At 45.5% G+C, this 19,904-nt stretch overlaps 1 protein-coding gene across 2 annotated transcripts in view; it reads left to right on the top strand.

Annotated features, from left to right (window-relative positions):
• Window positions 1-15,380: 15,380 nt before the first annotated feature.
• The window catches only part of BTG3 (BTG anti-proliferation factor 3), a 40,830-nt gene continuing 36,306 nt past the window's right edge, over window positions 15,381-19,904 (top strand). For both annotated transcript variants that reach the window (XM_068270568.1, XM_068270570.1), the window contains exon 1: window positions 15,381-15,523. The gene's annotated coding sequence lies outside the window, so the exon portion shown is untranslated. The remainder of the gene's footprint in view (window positions 15,524-19,904) is intronic.

Here is a 19,904-nt window from a genome sequence, read left to right as displayed (position 1 = left end):
CCGTAAGGCACAGCAGCCAAAACCATCACAGTGTTATAGAAGGGGTAGGTTTAGTGGTACAGTAAAGAAGTGGGGGGTCGATGTTAAGGTATATTGAAAGAATTGCCTTGTTCAAATATTCAGCTTTATGTTGACAAGAAGGTACTTAGATCATTTCTTTATGTCCCTGAACAAGCCAAGTATATATGCAGAGCTGCTGGTTCACAGCATGCCTATTCATTTTACAGAGTTATACTAATCCAGATTATATAGACAGCTGTTTCAGGCTAGTTGGCCTTCATCAGTGTAAGGTAGAGATGATAGGCCTCTGTGGGTAGGACATGCGAGGACGAGGTGTTACAGAGTACCCAAGTTAAGTCATGAAGAGCTACAAGCACTAGGACACTTTTTAAAGGTGGCCACACACGATACAATAAAATTATCGAATTTTACAGCAATTTGATAAAAACGATCGGTTTTCCTGAAGAATAGAGAGCTTTTATTTCTATTTGAGTGAGAAATCTGATTGGGTTTCCCTTTTTTTCTACATAAGTTCATTGGGAGTGGTGGATATTTCTGATCAATTTTTTAGGAAAATTGAATGGTGTAGGGTAGATTATCAATGTATTACTGTATAGACCCAAGCAATTTTTTTCAAAACTTCCAATTTTTTTTTTAATACATGGGGAAAAATTGAACATATGTGTGTGGTACATTGGTCAGATTTTTGAAATGTTAAGGTGGCCACACACCATACAATTTTTTAAATATCTTTTTAATTAAAGAATTGCAATACATTTTTCTGACTGATTGTAACAATTCAAAAATCTGACCAATGTACCACAAACACGTTTAATTCTTCCCCAATTATGAAAAAAATTAGAAAAAATTGCTTGGGTGTCATGTCGGCTGCTTTGCCGGCCTCTGATGTGGATAGCGGCACAGCCACCGCTTCCGCATCTGCTCTCGTGGCGTCTCCCGCCGCGGTGTCTCCGGGCCTCCCGCCGGCATCAGGGAGGTCCGGGTTGTCTCAGGTTGTGGGCGAGCGTCAGGCTCGCGTGCGCGTGGATCGCCGCCGCACTTATTCGATCAGAAGACATGTCAGCTGACCTGGTGGTCAGCTGACACTGGCCTTCTCTCCGTTTGGCTGGGCCTCTGGGCGGCGCTGTACGCTTGGTCAGAGCCGGGACAAGGTCCTCCAGCACCCAAGGCTGAGACACCAAAGTGCGCCCCTCCATCCCTCCCACCCCAGCCATCACACACTGATTGCTATTAGACTAAGAGGGCCACAGGGACCACAACCTCCCCAACACCTTAATATCTAGTTATCTGGCTTGCAGTCACTGCCATGTATCCCCTTTTCTTATTTCTTTCTGCTTCAAACACAATTAGGAATGACAGCTGAATGAATTCTGCGCCCCCTCCTACACTGCGCCCTGAGGCTGGAGCCTCTCCAGCCTATGCCTCGGCCCGGCCCTGCGCTTGGTCCACAGTATATTAGGACCTACTTGTCATTCGCACCTTGTCTGTTGTTGCAAATACTTCCCAGTGTTAGCTCTCAGACCTTAGTCAGATCCTGGTGTGTTTGATCCGGCAGGACCCCGGGGATTCACACATAGCTTAGGATTATTATTATTATTATATTGTATTGATATTCTCAGGGGCAAACCCAGGATTTTCAAGGGGGGGATTCGCGAAAGGTCTCCCTCAGCACATAATGGAATTTCATGTCCAACCGACAACGGGATTGATCAGGAGCAGTTTGGATACAGATAATAATGAGGACAGCCGACATTGCTATTGAATGGGAAAGTGAAGCATTCACACAGCAGGACACAGGGCTGTGCTCATACCTGACTCTGTTAAGTTCCCCAAAGCTGCTCCATGCTTTGTACACACTGCTGCTCCATGCTCTGTACACACTGCTGCTCCATGCTCTGTACACACTGCTGCTCCATGCTCTGTACACACACTGCGGCTACATCCAAAGTCAACTGTAGCAGGGAAAGAAAGAGGGCAGTGCTGTGAGCTGCAGGATGCCTGCAGATATTCTGGTTTCTCAACTAGTGCCTGTGCCCAGACACTGCACTGAGGGGGGATTCTGGGCAGCTGTAATCCCCCCCTGCGTTTACCTATGATTCTGTGTATGACTTCTTGCTTGAACCTTTGATTACTCTCTCTGCCTCCTGATTCTGTACCTTACCAATCTGATCTGTTGCCGACCCTTTGCCTGATTACCGACTTTGTACTCTGCCTTACGTATCTGTACTTCTGCCTATCTGATCTGCTGCCGACCTCGGCCTGTTTATTGACTACGATTTTGCCTGACGATACTGTACCGCTGCTGACCGACCTATTACCGACCTCGTTTGTACGACCATTCTCTGTCTAAGTGATAGCCCCAGCCATCAAGGGCTATCACTTTAGGAGTACTCCTGATACTACTGTACACCAAATCACGTGTGATCACACTCTGAATAAAATACTGATTACTGTTCTGATAGAGCACGTTCTGATCATCAGATACGCCACTGAGCATTACATTGGGTCTGTACAACGAGTGATTGGCAATCTACCACACATCATACAATTTTGATAAAAATTGATCAGAAACATCCAAAACTCCCAATCTACTTTTATCAAATAAAAATGGGAAATTTGATCAGATTTCTCAAACGAATGAAAAAAAAAAAACTTTGATTTTTCAGGACAACCGATCGTAAAATTATCCAATTGGTGTAAATTTGGATCTTTTTATGGTGTGTGGCCACAAAATTGATTGTATTTCTTGAATTGAAAAGAAATCCAATATTTCTTGAATTTAAAAGAAAAATTGGATGGTGTGCGGCCACAATAAGACTTAGGGCTCGTTTCCACTATTGCGGTGCGGAATCGCCTGGATTCCACCCTGATGAAATCGCATGCGGATGCGATTCCCCATGGGTTTTTTGCCACGAATTCACATGCGAATTCGCATAGGTGAGGGTATATGCGATTTTAACCATGTCACTGCCTGTGTGAATTTACATTGGTACCTATGCGAAATCGCCTTCGAATTCGCGGCAAAAACGCATGGGGAAACCGCATGGGATTTCCCTATTAAATACATTGCATGCGATTCGCATGCATTCCACTCGCAGGCGAATTCTGCGGCTCTTTTGTGCGTTTTTTCCCCGCTGAAAAAACGCACCTCAACAACGCTACAGTGGAAACAGGCCCATCCACTTGCATTACATGTGCGAATCCGCATGCGTTGGACGCATGCGGATTCGCGATAGTGGAAACGAGCCCTCCAAGAGAAATCGTAACCAAGGATTGAACTTCATCTCAATCAGTAGCTGATACCCCCTTTCCCATGAGAAATATTTTCCTTTTCACAAACAGATCATCAGGGGCCTCTGTATGGTTGATATTGTGGTAAAACTCCATCCACAGTGTGATGTCAGGACCATGGTTCTGACAACACACTGTGGGAGCCTTGTTGCATTGTGGGAAATAACAGCTGTTTACAGCTGTTTCCAACTGCCAAAAAAGCAAGCAGCTTCTTCTCATCATCATTTATACATAATTGTAAAAATGAAGCACTGTTTTGTTACATGATTTTCACTGGAATTCCTCTAGAGTGATATACAGATTTACTTCCCTGGGTCTTCTTTTAGCCTCTAGAAGTCTGTCTGGTTCCTTGGTGGAGGTCCGCTGTGGGGCTGGAACACAGCAAACCTGCGCCGAGGGTCCAGACCAGACAGACTTTTAGGCCTGGAACCCGCTGAAAACAGCAAACGCGAAATGCTACCGCTAGAGTTTTGTCTGAGCGGTTTGCAAGCGGATTCATGCGCGTTTGCGGTCACGTTTTGCAACACTGTATTTTTTTGCTCAGCGGTTGCGTAGCGATTTGCGTTTTGCGTTTTTATCCTGATTGGTCCTGTGAATAATTTTTCATTTTGCTACAGTGTGCTGAACTGCAAAACGCTCGCAAAACCGCTCAGTTTAGGTTTTGCTGAGCGTTTCCGCTAGCGTTGCAATACTTTACATTGAAGCGCTAACGCTCCCAAAATGCTGCACGTCCTGCGTTTCTGGGAAACGCAAACGCTCCTGTGGAAGTTGCCCCATCCATTAACATTGGCCCAGCGTTTTGGCAAAGTGCTAGCGTATCGCAACGCTGCCAAAACGCTGCCAAAAGCGCTCCTGTGGGTTCCAGCCCTTAGGGTCTGGAAAAACTCCAGGTATGTCAACTTAGCTATGTATCACTTTTTCAGCTCGGAAGTCCTTTAACTGTGTACTCTGTAGCAGCTTATCTAACAACTTTTCCATATACAGCAAGCAAGAAAACAGTAAAAATAAGGTAAAATGTATTATCGGACTGCCCAGGGCATAATTTACAATACATTTAATGTAAATCTCATTTTAACTTTAAAAAGGAACTGTAGTGAAAATATCATAATGAATAAAATTGCATATTGTTTACAATATTCATTTATAGATTATTCAGTCAGTGTTTGCCCATTGTAAAATCTTTCCTCTCCCTGACTTACCTTCTGAAATGTATCACTGGTGGTGACTCTTTAGTTCTGCCAGGTGATCTGTACGGAATGTTCGTTACTGAGAGTTCTATGCACAGAGGGAAATACTGCTTGCCTGGCAGTTGGAAAGGCGTACGTTAAAAAGGGGCGCTGGGAAAAAAGGGCGCCGGGTTTTTAACGATAAGCATGGATAACGTTTAAAAATGTATTGTACTGTATTTCGTTTAAAATTAATGTTTTATAAAGTTATAAATCATTAAATAATGTGCATTAAATCGGCAATTGTAAAAACGTTAATCTTTCGTTTAAATAGCGAAATGTATAATAACGTTTAAAAAAAAAATTACTAAGTAACCCTCCCTGTACCTACCCCTAACCCCTAGACCCCCCTGTTAGTGCCTAAACCTAAGACCCCCCCTGTTGGTGCCTAAACCTAAGACCCCCCTGTTAGTGCCTAAACCTAAGACCCCCCTGTTGGTGCCTAAACCTAAGACCCCCCTTTTGGTGCCTAAACCTAAGACCCCCTGTTGGTGCCTAAACCTAAGACCCCCCTGTTGGTGCCTAAACCTAAGACCCCCCTGTTGGTGCCTAAACCTAAGACCGCCCTGTTGGTTTTTTCGTTTAAAATTAATGTTAAAAAAAAAAAGTACTGTTTTTCGTTTAAAAATAATGTTTGGAAAAAAATATTGTACTGTTTTTCGTTTAAAAATAATATTTAAAAATGTATAAATCATTAAATAATGTGTAATCATGAGAAACAGTAATAAAACATTAAGTCTCCGGGCGCCGCTTTTAAAACGTTAGTTTTCTCCGGCGCCCTTTTTTCCTATCGGGCGCCCATTAAACGATATTTATTATAGGAGTGAATGGCGGCGCCCGATTTGTCCACTAGCCTCAGGCGCCCGAATTTACTGTTACCGTTGGAAAGAGCTGTTATTTCCCACAATGCAATGAGGTTCACAGACAGCAAACTGTCAGGACCATGGCCCTGACATCACACTGTGGGAGGGGTTTCACCACAATATCAGCCATACAGACCCCCTGATGATCTATTTGAGAAAAGGAAAAGATTTCTCATGGGAAAGGGGGTATCAGCTACTGATTGGGAGGAAGTTCAATCCTGGGTTACAGTTCCTGCCTGGAAAGAGTTTGTTTGGTCATCTAACCCTGTGGTTATTCACGTTTTGATCTGTTTCTTTTTATCTCTGCTTCCTTTGGCTTTGTTCATTGTGAAAGTGGAGATCAAACATGCACAAGGCTGACAGATACAATAATATGAACAGACTTTTATAAACAAACATTTGTAAGTTAAAAGGTGTGATTTTTTTTTTTCGTACCATGCCTTGGGCGGCTGCAGCCAAAGGGGGCACCTCGAAAAATAGGCTGCTACATATGAATGAGAAGGCTGCAAATGGGTAGCAAAACATGAAAAAAGGGATGCGGATGTCCAAGGGACAGCGGCGTAGCTAAGAAGCCCTGATGCAAGTTTTACATTGGGGCCTCCAAGCACTCTATACATAACAATTGATACGGCGCACCAAAACCTGCCAATGGCAACTAGTACTACAGTGTCAGAGGTGCAAGAAGGGAATGGGGAACAGTGTGTTAATGATTACCACTATTCACAGTATCTATAGAAGTGATTATTATGAGCACAGGACCAATAGAGAGATAATACTGAAGTTGAGGGAGGGCCCTTCGTGGCCCCTCTGGCCCCGATGCGGTCGCAACCTCTGCAACCCCTATGATTCCGCCCCTGCCAAGGGAGCTGTACATGAAAGAGAGGGGCTGCAGTACATGGATGATGCACATGGAAGAGAGGGCTGCATGTGGAATGGGAGGGGACTAATATACACAGAAGAAGAGCTCCAACATACTTGGCCTAAGGCTTTGTTCACACCTGCGTTTTCAAAACGCCGGCAATTTTTGTTTTGCAGGAGTGATTTTTCCGCGATTTCACGCGGAAAAATCACTGAACACTGCAGCGATTTTGCCGCAATCGCGTTTAGCGATTCTATAGCACTGAAACGCGATCGCCTGAAAATCTCCTGAAAATGGTGCAGGCTACGCGTTTGCGCTTGCCGTATTTGGCCGTTTCTGGGCGATTTGCGGCGATTCCCGCAAATTGCTCAAGTAAGAACAGGCCCATAGACTTTAATTAAGCGGTAGCGTTTGAGCGTTTTGCCGAAATCGCGGCAAAACGCTCTAGTGTGAATGGGGCCTTAGGGTGGAAAAAGTATAAATCTGGCCTTGCTAGTGCTGTGTACTTGGAAGCACCTGCAGTCTTGACTTTGGGCTAAATAGGAATAAATGGCACAAGTCCAGTGTTTTTTATCCTGCCTTCCAATACTGCCATCTTGTGGGGGAAAATGGTAATACACTGCCTCTACACTACCTACTACTTACCGTAGGTTTTGTATATGCTACAATGTCCAAGTACTGAAGCTTGAGCTTAATAATTATTAGAATATCACACTTGACTGTGTGAGATCACGGACGATTTATCATTTTTGCATTGCGTTTTTGTTTGCGTCTTTCCTGTGATTTTGTAATTGTGCTAAAATGCAATAAAATTAGGAGCGCACACGGTATGAAGGGGGAAGAAAAAGCAGAAACGTTGTCTGCTCACATTTCCTGCGCATTAAAATAAAATATTAAAAAAGGAAAAAAAATCCTGCATTGTGATTGGACCATTGACTTTCGTTTTATGTGCGGTTTCACACCATGCAATTCTAACGTGTGTGCACCTGTCTGAATGTGCTACTTCGTAGTGATGAAATATTGCGCATATGAAATTAAATTACACTTTTAAAATAAATTGTCCTGCAGCACTTGCAAGCCTCTAATGACATTGGCAGTTGCAGGGACTGAAAAAGAAGCAGCACTAATACAACTTTTCTGCAGTAAAACCGCATTAGAATCCTTATCTCACAGTTTCTCAGCTGTTTTAGCTGCTATTTACTTTTCAGGAGACTGTACTGACTGCATGAAGCTGTCGACAAGCTGGCCATTAACAATATGACTCTTCAGAGGATCGATTCTCAGATTTGTAATATTGATCGTTTGGACCCACTAACAGAAGTAAAGCTGCTATCCAATTCAATCGATATTACGATCAAATCAGAGAACTGATCTTCCGAAGAATCGTAGCGTTAATGGCCACCTTTACACAGATAACAACTCAAGTGTTTTAAAGAGAAACCGTGACCAAGAATTGAACTTCATCCCTATCAGTAGCTGATCCCCACCTTTCCCATGAGGAATCCTTTCCTTTTTACAAACGGAGCATCAGGAGGCTCTGTATGGATCATCAGGATATCTCACATTGGGATGTCAGTACAGTTTCCTATCTGTGCACCTCATTGCATTGTGGGAAATAACAGCTGTTTACAGCTGGGTCCAACTGCCATAAAAGCAAGAAGCATCTCCTTCCACTGACATCACCTGCCAGCTGTAAAAATGTCACCATGTGGTAAATGTCCAAATGTAAATCAGGGAGAGGAAATATTTATCAATGGGCAAACACTGACTAAATCATTTATACATAATTATTGTAAATTATGTAATTATGAAGCACTTTTTTAATTACATTATTTTCACTGGAGTTCCTCTTTAAATCTTGCTGTAATGGAAAACAGAAAGGGGAACTCAGTCTAAGTGTGAAATAGGCCCTTCTAATAAAAAAAATATATAATAACCGTAGTCATCTTGAAATATGTGGAGATTGGACATGCATTTCGATAGGTCAATAGGTTTCACTGCTCCGGTTACAGCAGAGATAAAAATATGGCATGCAAATCTGCCTTCCTAAGGCGGCACGGCTAATTGAATTATTACCACTTGCTTTCTGTAAATTCATTTTTGAACAGCAACTGAAAACATATTAAAGACTGTACATTTAAAATAAACTTGTTAATGCATTTTTTTTCCTATTGGACTTAAAGCAGACCTAAGCCTAGGACTTAAAGGGGAACTTCAGCCTAAACAAACATACTGTCATTAAGTTACATTAGTTATGTTAATTAGAATAGATATGTAATATAATTTTTTACCCACCCTGTTTTAAAAGATCAGGCAAATGTTTGTGATTCATGGGGGCTGCCATCTTTGTCATGGGGGCAGCCATCTTTTTGGTTGAAAGGAAGTGAAAAGGAGCAGGAGACACAGTTCCAACTGTCCTGTGTCCTGATTACCCCTCCCAGCTGTACACGCTAGGCTTCATATGTCAAATTCAAAATGTAAAAAAAAAAAAATTGCACCAAAACAGCAGAACGAGAACAACAACATCAGAAATCCCATCATGCTTTGCACAGCATCAGAGGAAAAAAGCCCGGGCAGTTTTCTTCTGTGCAGCTAAAAATGAGGCTTGGATAAGAGAAACAAAGTTCTGATGCTGTGATACTGTTCAAGAAACACCAGGCCTTTTTAGTGCTGCTGAGTCGATTTTTAGTCCGGATGTTCACTTTAATAAGCATAATAACCTTTAGAATGGGTGCACACATAACATAACGTGAAAGGTTGTGTTTTATGTCATGTTTTACGTTAATGTTGTGTGCGTTTTTGCTGCGTTTGCGTGTTTTTTTTAAAAGCAGAAGCGTTTTTTTAAGTGTTTTTCGTGCATAATGCATTTGCGGTTCGCATATATAAAACACATATGCGTTTTGTATGCGTTTTTTATATTTACATTTATGCAAATCACAAACAGGAAGCGGAAATACATCAGAAACCTTTCTTTAAAAAAAATATATACATAAAAAATGTATCAAAAATGCAATACATTGCGTTTCCACTGATTTTCATTATCTGCGTTTCTGAGGCGTTCATGCATAATATGCAACAAAACTGGCGATTTTAACCACTTAACGACCACCTAACGGCGATAGGCGGCGGCTGGTCGTAAGTGGATTTCCATGGAAACGGCCGCTCGAACGGCCGTTCTATGTCAGTTCACGGAGGGTGTCTCCGTGAACAGCCTGCTCGCAGGCTAAATGTAAACACGTGGGGAAGAAATCCCCTGTGTTTACAGCGTACGGCGCTGCTCTCGCAGCAGCGCCGTAAAGGAGATCGGCAATCCCCGGCCTCTGATTGGCCGGGGATCGCCGGCATCTGATAGGCTGAAACCTATCAGAGGCGGGACAGGACGGATCGCTGTCCTGTACTGCCCATGGGAAGGAGGGAAGGAGGCAGAGGGAGAATAGCGCTGTGGAGGGGGGCTTTGAGGAGCCCCCCCACTAAACACATATAGCCGGCAGCAATCAGACCCCCCCAGCAGGACATCCCCCTAGTGGGGAAAAAAGGGGGGAAGTCTGATCGCCCTGCCTAAAAGCTGATCTGTGCTGTGGGCTGGAGAGCCCACCGAGCACAGATCGGGTGAGAAGACTGCGGTCCTCAAGTGCTTAAAAACGCTAAAGTACAAACGCATACCCATGCTTTTTTTTATGCGGCCCATTGAGCAACATTGGTGCATCAAACGCAGCATTTTACGCAACGCTAGCGTTTCTGCTATGTGTGCACCTAGCCTTAGGGCCCTTTCACACTGTGGCGGTGCGGTATGGTAAATTTACCGCACCCCACCACAGCCTAATGAAAGTCTGTGGGGTAGTTCATACTCCTTACGGTATGCAGCAGCGCTGGAAGTGCCCTATCTAACGTGTGGATGTACCTACATTACCGCATGGCTCCTGTGGCGATCTGCGTCAGACCGGTGGTCATGTAAGTGTATGGCGATGCTGGGATTTTTAAAAAATGTTGGCGTCAGCGTAGCAGCGCACATGCACGGAAACATATTTTTACAATACACTTTCGCACACTTCCGTATTTCCAAAACAGGAAGTGATAGCAAGCGAGCGTCACTTCCTGTTTGGATCTCGGCCAGAAGGGGACTACCTTATACTAACGCGGTAATCCCTGAAGGCCGGTTTTTGGTGCTGCGGTGCAGCCGCCAGAGCCCTGAATAACCGGGGCGTGGGGTGCGCATGATAGCATTGCTGCTATGATGGCGCCCTGCTTTGAAGTGAAATCGGTACAGGGGTACTAACGTAAAAACACAACCACAAGTATTTTAATATTCCCAATTAACCGTAAATACTTACCTTTAATTAATGATCCCACGCCAATATCGTTTTGACTTGCGTCAAACCAATCTGCTCTCAATTGATTGACTGAAGAAGACCCCTGATGAACAACGCAACACACCTCACTCCCCGGACCTGTTATACTAAAGTATAGCCAGCCCCGACAAGCATCATTAAATGTGCCACCGTGGCTCCTCATTGGTCCTTTAATAGACCAATGGGAATCCTTCATGAGTAGAATTCCCATTGAACTATTTTTTCCGCTTGACAACTGCTGGCATCCACCACTCTACCCCTCACTCGACGCATAGCACCCCTGCTGGCACCCACAGCACCCCAGTCAACCCCCAGTGCCCTCTCACATGCCACGCTATAGACGCTGAACTACTGGGGTACCCCAGCAAAAGTATCTTTAAATTTGCCCAATGGGATTCCTCCATTTTAAGGAATTTTTTAAATAATTCCTCTTCCCTTCTTGGTTCCCTCTATTTTCCTTAACCTTTTGAGGACCGTAGGCTTACACCCCCCTAGTGACCAGGCTATTTTTTGTCAAATTGGTGCTCTGCAGCTTTAAGAGCTCGCTGCAGAACACCACAACTTAGCACACAAATGAATTTTTTAATTTTACTTCCTTTTGTTGCCAACAGAGTTTTCTGTTGGTGGCATCTGATTGCTGGTATAACGTATGTTGTTTTTTTAAATTGCCGGCAGACTGTTGACGAGGCGGAGCTCCGTCATTCAAGCAGGGATGTGCGTACATCAGGGCGCGGGATCTCCTGCTCCCCCAGGACTTGACACCAATTTGCGTTACGCGGCCCTGGGGGAGCCAACTTGCGGCCGCCATAGGGCGGTAGGCTGTCGTAAGGTGGTTAACATACCTAGCAAATTTGGTGATTGTGGCATGTATAAGGGGTTCGCTATTAACAGCTAAAACTGGTTGTATTCTTCAATACAATTTTGCCTCGAAACCTGCCAGTGAATTTGTGGAAGGGCGAATTTTACAGTGAAATATGAGCCAAATACTGCAAAAAGTGTGGTAAGTGAGAATGGGCCAGTTTGGCAATTTTGCCTGCTCATCCCTAATTACCACAGACACAGCCCTTGCAGTGAGAGATTTCTACTGGAAAAATAACACTTACCTGCGAAACTCTACAGGTCAGTCATAGGGAAGGGCCGTTGGCAGCAAGAAGGACAGGCTAAATATACCCTATGTCAGTGATGGCTAACCTTGGCACTCCAGCTGTGGTGGAACTACAAGCCCCATGAGGCATTGCAATACTGTGATAGCTCTAAGCATAACTCAGGGAGGCAGAGGCATGATGGGATTTGTAGTTTTGTCACAGCTGGAGTGCCAAGGTTAGCCATCACTGCCCTATGATGTACTGGAGAAGGGGTATAACTGGGGGGAGCAGCCTCTGTGACTGCAGAGGGGCCCAGAAGTGTGGCAGGGCCCCAACTACTAACCTTCCCTTTACTCCAGATCAGGTTTTTGTTGTGGCTACACTTGTTATGGGTGTGAAGATCCTGATGGCCACACTTGTTTTATGACCCTTGTGGGATGGGCCCCCAGGCTATGAGGGTCAATAGGAGAGGCAAGGGAAGGGTTGCAAACATTATAGGGGCCCCATAAATGTTTGGCTGGGGGGCCTTATGATTTGTAGTTATGCCCTGCCCTTTCGGTCTGCGACCAGCCTAGGACACAGACACTGTGGTCTTTGCTGAGCGTACGAGAGAAATCGCCACCGGGAGACTTGGGTGCAGGATACAGCCGATATACGGCTCACCCTGCTCCTGCACAAGTCCCGGTGGCGTTAATTACTATTCCCCCTCCAGGTCCACCTGGATCGTGGGGAATGATGTAATTCGGGTTCCAGCAGTTGCTGGTGGACGGATTACAGTGTTTTAAAAGTAACTTCAGCTCTGTCTTCTGACAGCGCCGAGGTTACTGACTGTGTAGCTATGGCCGTAATTCCTATTACGGTCTATGGTGGTGCCGGGCCGGCTGCGCCAAAATCTCCTGCGCTCTATTCCACGTGCTCGTTTGCTGAAGTCCATTATGGATATGTGGTTGGACCTGCTGTTGAGGAGAAGTAGCGTGGCCAAACTGTCTTTCAAGCAAGGAATGTATTGCTTTCCAGAATGTCAGTGTGATAAGTGAAACCAAGACACAACAGATTCTCACACATCATAAGACTAGTGCTCATTACCAGTTCCTGCATCATCTGCTTTGCATCACCAGGAAATCTATTCATAGAAAGCGAAATCTCAGATTCAGCCAACAAGTCATGTCTGAATGAACACATGTAGTGAATGATTGTATCTTCTTACAATGTCATCTGTCAAGGCGTATATCGAAAAAAGGTGCATGGAAATTTTGGCATCCAGTAAATCGGATAGTAAAATATTGTGAGCGCCGCAAGCCCAGCTCTCAAGCAGACAAGTGTCACCAACACAGCTGCACAAATGAGCGGTGAAGTAACTGGGATAATGCTTGCGGTCATGGACAGAGCATGGAGGGGGGGAGGGGAGTGAATTATTATTCAGTGCTGTCTTTGCCTACAGGGCAGGATGCTCTGCAGAGTAGAGTGGCCACAGTGCATACGTATTAATAAAGGGGCTCCTGGAAATTTTGGCACCAGGGAAAGCCGATAGCTAAACCTAACCCTACACTCACACTGAACCCCTCCCCCCTGAAGCCTAACCCTAACCCCTCCACACACACATCCTACCTGACGCCTAAACCACTCCCCTATGCCTAATCCTAACCACAACATCTAGCCTTAATCCCCCCACCCCGCCACCAATCACCACAAAAACAAACAAACTAATAAACTGTACATTTTTAGGCACCGCCAAAGGTGCCCATTGAAATATTGGCATTAAGTAATAATTTGAGCACTATTTCAATGGGCACCTGTGGTAGCGCCTAAACTTCCTCTGTTAGAAGGCGCTCACATTTCCTACTACCGGCCCCAGTAATCAGTGGCAGTGCTTTCATCATGGGTGAGTATGGGTGGGTGGGAGGTATGCCTGCCACCGCTCCCGGACACCTCTGTCCACAAGCTACGCCTGTAGACACGCGCCTACAGTGCCTCATGACAAATCTGGCCCTGGACACTGGTCAGATAAGATTTTGATGGCTGCATGGCTGGGTCCGAGCAAATCCAAGTCTGGGTCTGAGCAAATCCAACTGCAAGTCTTGTGGGGTGTTCCTGATTTGCAGTAGTCAGTAGTACCAACAATGGTCAAAGGAAGGTCAACACGTCCTATTGCAGTGCAGGCAGGCGGAGGGCCGGTAGAGTGGAGCAGATGTGACATCATGTGGCGGATGGGGCAAAATAAGAGAACAAAGCTATCGGGCCTAGCTCAGCTAAGCTGATGGATTTCTGGCCGGACGGCAGTCGGGGGCTTCTGTACACACGCCAGATAATTAGCAGAGGCCTTTAATTTTACCCTTTATATGAGGCTAAGTTCACAGTAGGAAGTTGCGGAGCTGCGTTGTGAAGTCTTATAATGCAGCTTACTGCCATGCAATGAAAAGTGTATGCAGCATTCACGGTGCGACGTAAGCATTGCATGGTAATGTGTAGCGTTATGGCAACACACTCCTGCAATGCGTTACTTTCAAACGCACGCGTTACCAGGTACAGCAAAGCATACTTTTCATTGCCTGTATGCTTCACTGTACCTACTTTGTGCAACGGTAATGCAGCGTTATGTGCGTTACAACTTTTTTTGCTGTGTTGCATTGCAACTTTAAAACGCAACAGCCTACTGTGAACCTAGCCTGATATGCAACCAGTGAAGGGGCTGACAGAGCAGGTTATCATTAGAGGAGTATGAGGAGAAGAGGACCGGTTGTCCCTTGGAGTTCATAATGGACCAGAGCGCCGCTAGATGGTTAGCTGGCAGGCCACAGAACAGGGAGTTGCAGTAATTAAGATGTGAGAAAATCAGGGCATGCACAAGTTTGGTGACATACTGGGCAAAAAAAAGGGGTACATGTAAGAAATTATCTTTAGATGGAGATGACAAGACGTAGACACTTTTAGGACGGGTTCACACTGGCGTCTACCCGGCTTTTGGTGGTGTCGCGTTTGGCGGCGTTGCGTTCAGGCTTTCAGTTGCGGTCAACGTTTTCTTCCCCACAGGGGGACATTAGCCGCGGCGGTTAACCATCCCAGGGCGCTACATGTAGCATCCAGGGTCGCCTTTAACGCCAGGGAAAATCTGGATCCTAATGGCGCGTTCACACAAACGCCGGTAAAAGCCTGGTACAAACACTACCATTGACTTGAATGGGAGAGTTTAATGCCGAGTCCCAAACGGTGGTAAACGTGGGGCAGACGCCCGTGTGAAGCAGCCCTTAGCATGTAGAATATCGGTAAATTTTACTGACATTCTACTAGCCAAAATTGGGCGGCCAACTTTACTTGCGCTGCTTTTTCATGCATGCTTCAACACTGACTGTCATGCCAAATGGGGGGACTGAATCACATGGTGGAAAAAAAAAACTAATTTAGTTTTGTCACTGTTTGTTTTAGACATAAAGATCTGATTCTTATTAGTTAATTTTACAATTTAACGTTTCAGATCTTTACATTAAAAAAAAAAAACATATGAAGCACAGCTGAGTAAGACACAAGGACAGTAAAAAAAAAAAGTTAGCTTCAACAATGCATCCCCACAACATCCACCTGATCCTATTCCCATTGCCCACAGCAAAGATGGCGGTCGCGGATTCCGCGTGTTCTTGGTGATTGGTGGCGGATCGCCGCAGCGGCCTCTAGCGGTGAAAACTGGCGCTGCAGCAGAACTCGGCCCCAGATGGCCGCTTGACGTCAGCGGGCGGGAGGGCAGGCGGGAGCTGGCCGGGGCAGCGTTCTCCTCCAGCATCATCATCTCACTCCCGGGCTGCAGCGGCTCCGGCGTCCATGCGGGCTCCCTGGGGTAAGAGAGATCCACCCTCCCTTGTGCTGAACCTGAACTTCCCATAGAGCTTCACGACAAACTTACTGAGCCTCACTAGCATCACTTCTACTCAATCCTGATTCATTATTGGAGAGTGATTGTATTATTTTTTTTTTATTATTCATTTCTTTTAACTTATGTGGTAAAGACTTGACTGCTCTGATGGATGAGAGCTGTTGCAGATGCAAAAAAAAAAAGTTTTGCTGTTGCTAGGGAACCCACAGTTCATTTCTCATTGCAAAAGTTTACCAAAGGAGTTTTCTGAATAGTTCTAGACAAGTGCTCTGAAGTTGTCTTCAAGGGTAACCGAATTGAGAGGGATATGGAGGCTGCCATGTTTAGATTCCGTAATGCTGCCCAAGCGTATGTCCGTACGCTGCGGGCTGAAGGCTGCGCAGTCGCACTAAGGGCAAAGCGTACTGCGCAGCCGCGGCTCAAGGCGGCGGCCATCTTAGTAGTGGAAGCCTATGCGACCCGTTCAGTGGGGTCGGGCTGAGCCAGGGGGGGAAGAAAAAGGCAGCAATGACGGCGGTACGGTGCGGAGGACGCGCTGGACGTCCTCCGTGGATTCAGATATATAAAAGGTATTGTGTAATTTTCATCTTTTTGGCCTCGGAAGTCCTTTAAGCAATGCCAGTTGCCTGGCTGTCCTGCTGCTCCTCTGCCTGTACTACAGGGGCATATGCTAGATACACACCATACAATTTTCTACAAGAGATCTTACAAGAGAGCAGCGATGTGTGGGGGGGCAGTGTTCTAAAGAGACCCCAATTGCCTCCTATGTAGGGGTTCATCCTTCAGATCAGGTGCGTTTTGTGGCTACACCTGTTATGGGTGTGAAGGTTCAATGTCACACTTTTTTGATTTTCATGAGTGATAGTCAAGCCCCTGCTGTAATATTTTAGCCACAGGCGATGAACAAGCCTGCAACAGATCAGGTGTTTCTGACATGTCGGAACTGAGAAGATCAGCTGCATGCTTGTTTCTGGTGTGATTCAGACACTACCAAATAGATAGACCCAACAGGGCTGTCAGGCAATTGGTATTGTTTATAAGGAAATATGGCAGCCTCCATATCCCTCTCACTTCAGTTGTGCTTTAGGTTTTCTTCGCCTTGTTTTTGCCTTGAAGCTGAAATTGGTTGCAACAGGCAGCATCATGGTCAAACTGGTGATGACCTAAAATGCAGTTTTACTGGTATTTTTGTGCTCGGCATCAATTGAAATTAAGAGAGGGCTGATCGCTTTCAGAAGCTAATGAATGATTACACAATGTTCTCCCCAGAATTTTTTTTCCAGCTGGGTGGCATAAAGTAGCCGGGTGGGGCAATATGAGAGAATGCTGGGCTGGTGCTTCTGTGCGTAACTCTGCTTATGGCATAAGAGGAGGTGAGACAATGACAGCCGGGGTGCTCCTCAAAACCAGCTGGGTGGAGCACCCGGCTAAAAGAGCCAGGGGAGAACACTGATTACATGACAGCATGATTAAATAATCAAGTCAGGTATTTTGATAGTCTAGCCACAGGTGTTCTTATTACTGTGCATGTATTTATGTATTAAGTTCCAGTGAGGCTAGGTTCACATAAGACATAGTGTGAAAAAGGTGCGTTTTATGCAGGTGCGTGTGCGATTTTGTAATGCACTTTTGGTGTGTTTGCGTTTTTTTTTTTTTTTAACTCCAGCGCATTTTAATGCGTTTGCGGTTTGCTTATGCAAAACACATATGCGGTTTGTTTGTGTTTTCTTTAAATTTATGCAAATCACTTGGAAGACAACAGGAAGGGGAAACGCATAAGATCTTTACTGTTTAATGAAAAACGCAATGCATCTGCGTTACCATAGACTTTCATTAGGTGCGTTTTGGCAGCCAGCCTGCATGTTATGCAACACTACCAGCATCTGCAGAACGCTTACTGTAAAGACAGCGATCGGCTATTTCCGCCTATCTCCGAGCGGAGAGTCGATCCTGCGCTGGAGCCGGGAAGGTAAATATTTACATCCCCGCTGTTCGGGGAGCTTTATCGCCGCCGTAGGACCGAGAAGGATGGGGGAAGCCTCAATAGGATCCGGAGTCTTCCCCCACCCAAGGTGAGTACCCCCCAGGAGAACTTTTTTTCGTTACAGGTTTTCTTTAAAGTGAACCTTAAGTCCTAAAAAAAAAAAGTTTTACTCACCTGGGGCTTCCCTCAGCCCCCTGCAGCTGATCGGTGCCCTCGCCGTGTCTCTCTGATCCTCTCATCCCCGCCGGCGACCACTTCCGGTTTCGCCGGCAGGACCCGACAGGCATGGTAACGCGAGTGATTCTTCGCGTTCCCAGCCAAAATATCGCCCCTTATGCTGCTATTGCAGCCAGGAGGACTTTTAGGACTTAATTGGCTCTTTTAAGGACAACTGAGCTGTGAGCGGTATGAAGGCTGCCATATTTATTTTCCTTTTAAACAATACCAGTTGCCTGGCAGCCCTTCTGAAGTATTTGGCTTCAGTAGTGTGTGAATTCCACCAGAAACAAGCATTCAGCTAATCTTTTCAGATCTGACAATGTCAAAAACTCCTGATCTGCTGCATGCTTGTTCAGGGGCTATGGCTAAATGTACTAGAGGCAGAGGATCAGTTGTGCTTTATAATGGACCTGAACTCTTGCATAAGACAGAAGGAAAATATAGAGAAATGCACTGTGTATATATTTAGAGAGTTTAGCCTGTCTAACTCCACCTCCTCTTCGACTAAGCACACGTTGTAATTTGATTCCTCAGCCATGTCAACTGGCTGCCAAGGCAGAGAGATAATTCGTAAACACAGGATGTTAACAATATGTCCGCTTCCATGAAAGCAGGAAGTAGACATACTGCAGATGTATTGTAGGATTTGTATCAGCTGTAACAAAGAGATGTTTTTCGGTACTATTCCGTTAGCCGGGCGCAACCACCAGGTGGCGTTAATTACTAATCCCCCTCCGGGCCGCCATGGATAGTAGGGAAAGATGTAACTCTGGTGGATTTTTATCGCCACCTAGTGGATGCGCCCGGCTAACGGAAAAAAACCTGTTTTTCTTTAAAGGTTATTCTGCTGTTGTGTATTTTATAGGACAGAGAGGAAGTTCTGAGTTCAGGTCTGCTTTAAGTACCCACTAATTGTTGAATTTTATATCCCGTCTCTTTTAGTAAATGTACCTGGATTTGAGTTCTGTGCTCAGGCTTTGGAATTTTCTTCCTAGAGATGCATGTCTTAGCACTGCTAGATGATAAAGCAAACCCTAAAGTAATGTTGTTTTAAAACTTCAAGTTGTTTTATTGGGAGTGTGAAAGAATGCAATATGTATACATGAAGCACTGCAAATGCACGCTGACATTGCCTGACTCCCAGCCTGCCAAGTTTTGGCTCATTGAAGCTGAGCTTGGCACCCCCTGTGAGTGGCCTGTCTGCTCTATGGCTGCTATGCAACATGGGATACACGGTGTAAGCTTCCATCCTATTCTTCTCTCAGCCTTTTAGAAGGTATTTTACCTTGTGACAGAGCAAACTGTTAGGGCTTGTGCCCACTAGGGGCGTTTTTGACCATTTTTAAGCTCTGTCAATTTTCAAAATCGCCCTGAAAGCACTTATGCCATGATTCCCTGTGAGAGTTCACATCTGAGCGTTTCCGATCCGCTCAGATAAGCGGTGCTTGGACCATTTTTGAGGCGATTCCACCTCAATGGAAGGTTTGTTGGGGGGGGGGGGGGGGGGGGGGGGTTATTTTTATTTTTTTCCCTGCTTCCCATTAGCTTTAACATCCTTGGCGGTAACCCCGTGTGTGACACGGGGTAAGCCGCCGGAGGGTGCCGCTCAGGCCCTGCTGGGCCGATTTACATTATTATTATTTATTTATTTATTTTGCTACATGCAGCTAGCACTTTGCTTTAACGATCACCGCCGCTACCCCCCAATCCGGCACTATCCCCCGCTGCCTGGCCAATCAGTGCCAGGCAGCGCTGATGGGGTGGATCGGATCACCCGCTGATGTCACGACGTTGGTGACGTCATCGCGATCGGGGAAGCCCATACATGAAATCCCGTTCAGAACGGGATTCCCTGCAGGGTAAAAGCGCCGGCAATGATCGGAGGGGTGGGAGGGATAGCGAAGGGAGGGGGGAAGCATGTAGCTAGCGCTAGGCTAGCTACATGCTTTAAAAAAAAAAAAAAAAAATTAAAAAAAAAAGTACTGCGCTGCCCCCTGGCGGATTTATTCTACCGCCAGGGAGGTTAATACTTTTAGCCAGAGACCCTGAACAATCATGCACCAGATCGGGTGTTTCTGACATTGTCAGATCTGACAAGATTAGCTACATGCTTGTTTCTGGTGTTATTCAAACTCTACTGCA

The sequence above is a fragment of the Hyperolius riggenbachi genome, chromosome 2, assembly GCF_040937935.1.
Source record: "Hyperolius riggenbachi isolate aHypRig1 chromosome 2, aHypRig1.pri, whole genome shotgun sequence".
NCBI classification, from domain to species: Eukaryota; Metazoa; Chordata; class Amphibia; order Anura; family Hyperoliidae; genus Hyperolius; species Hyperolius riggenbachi.
The sequence above is the reverse complement of the archived record's forward strand: the minus strand, read 5'-3'. Positions and strand labels throughout refer to the sequence as shown.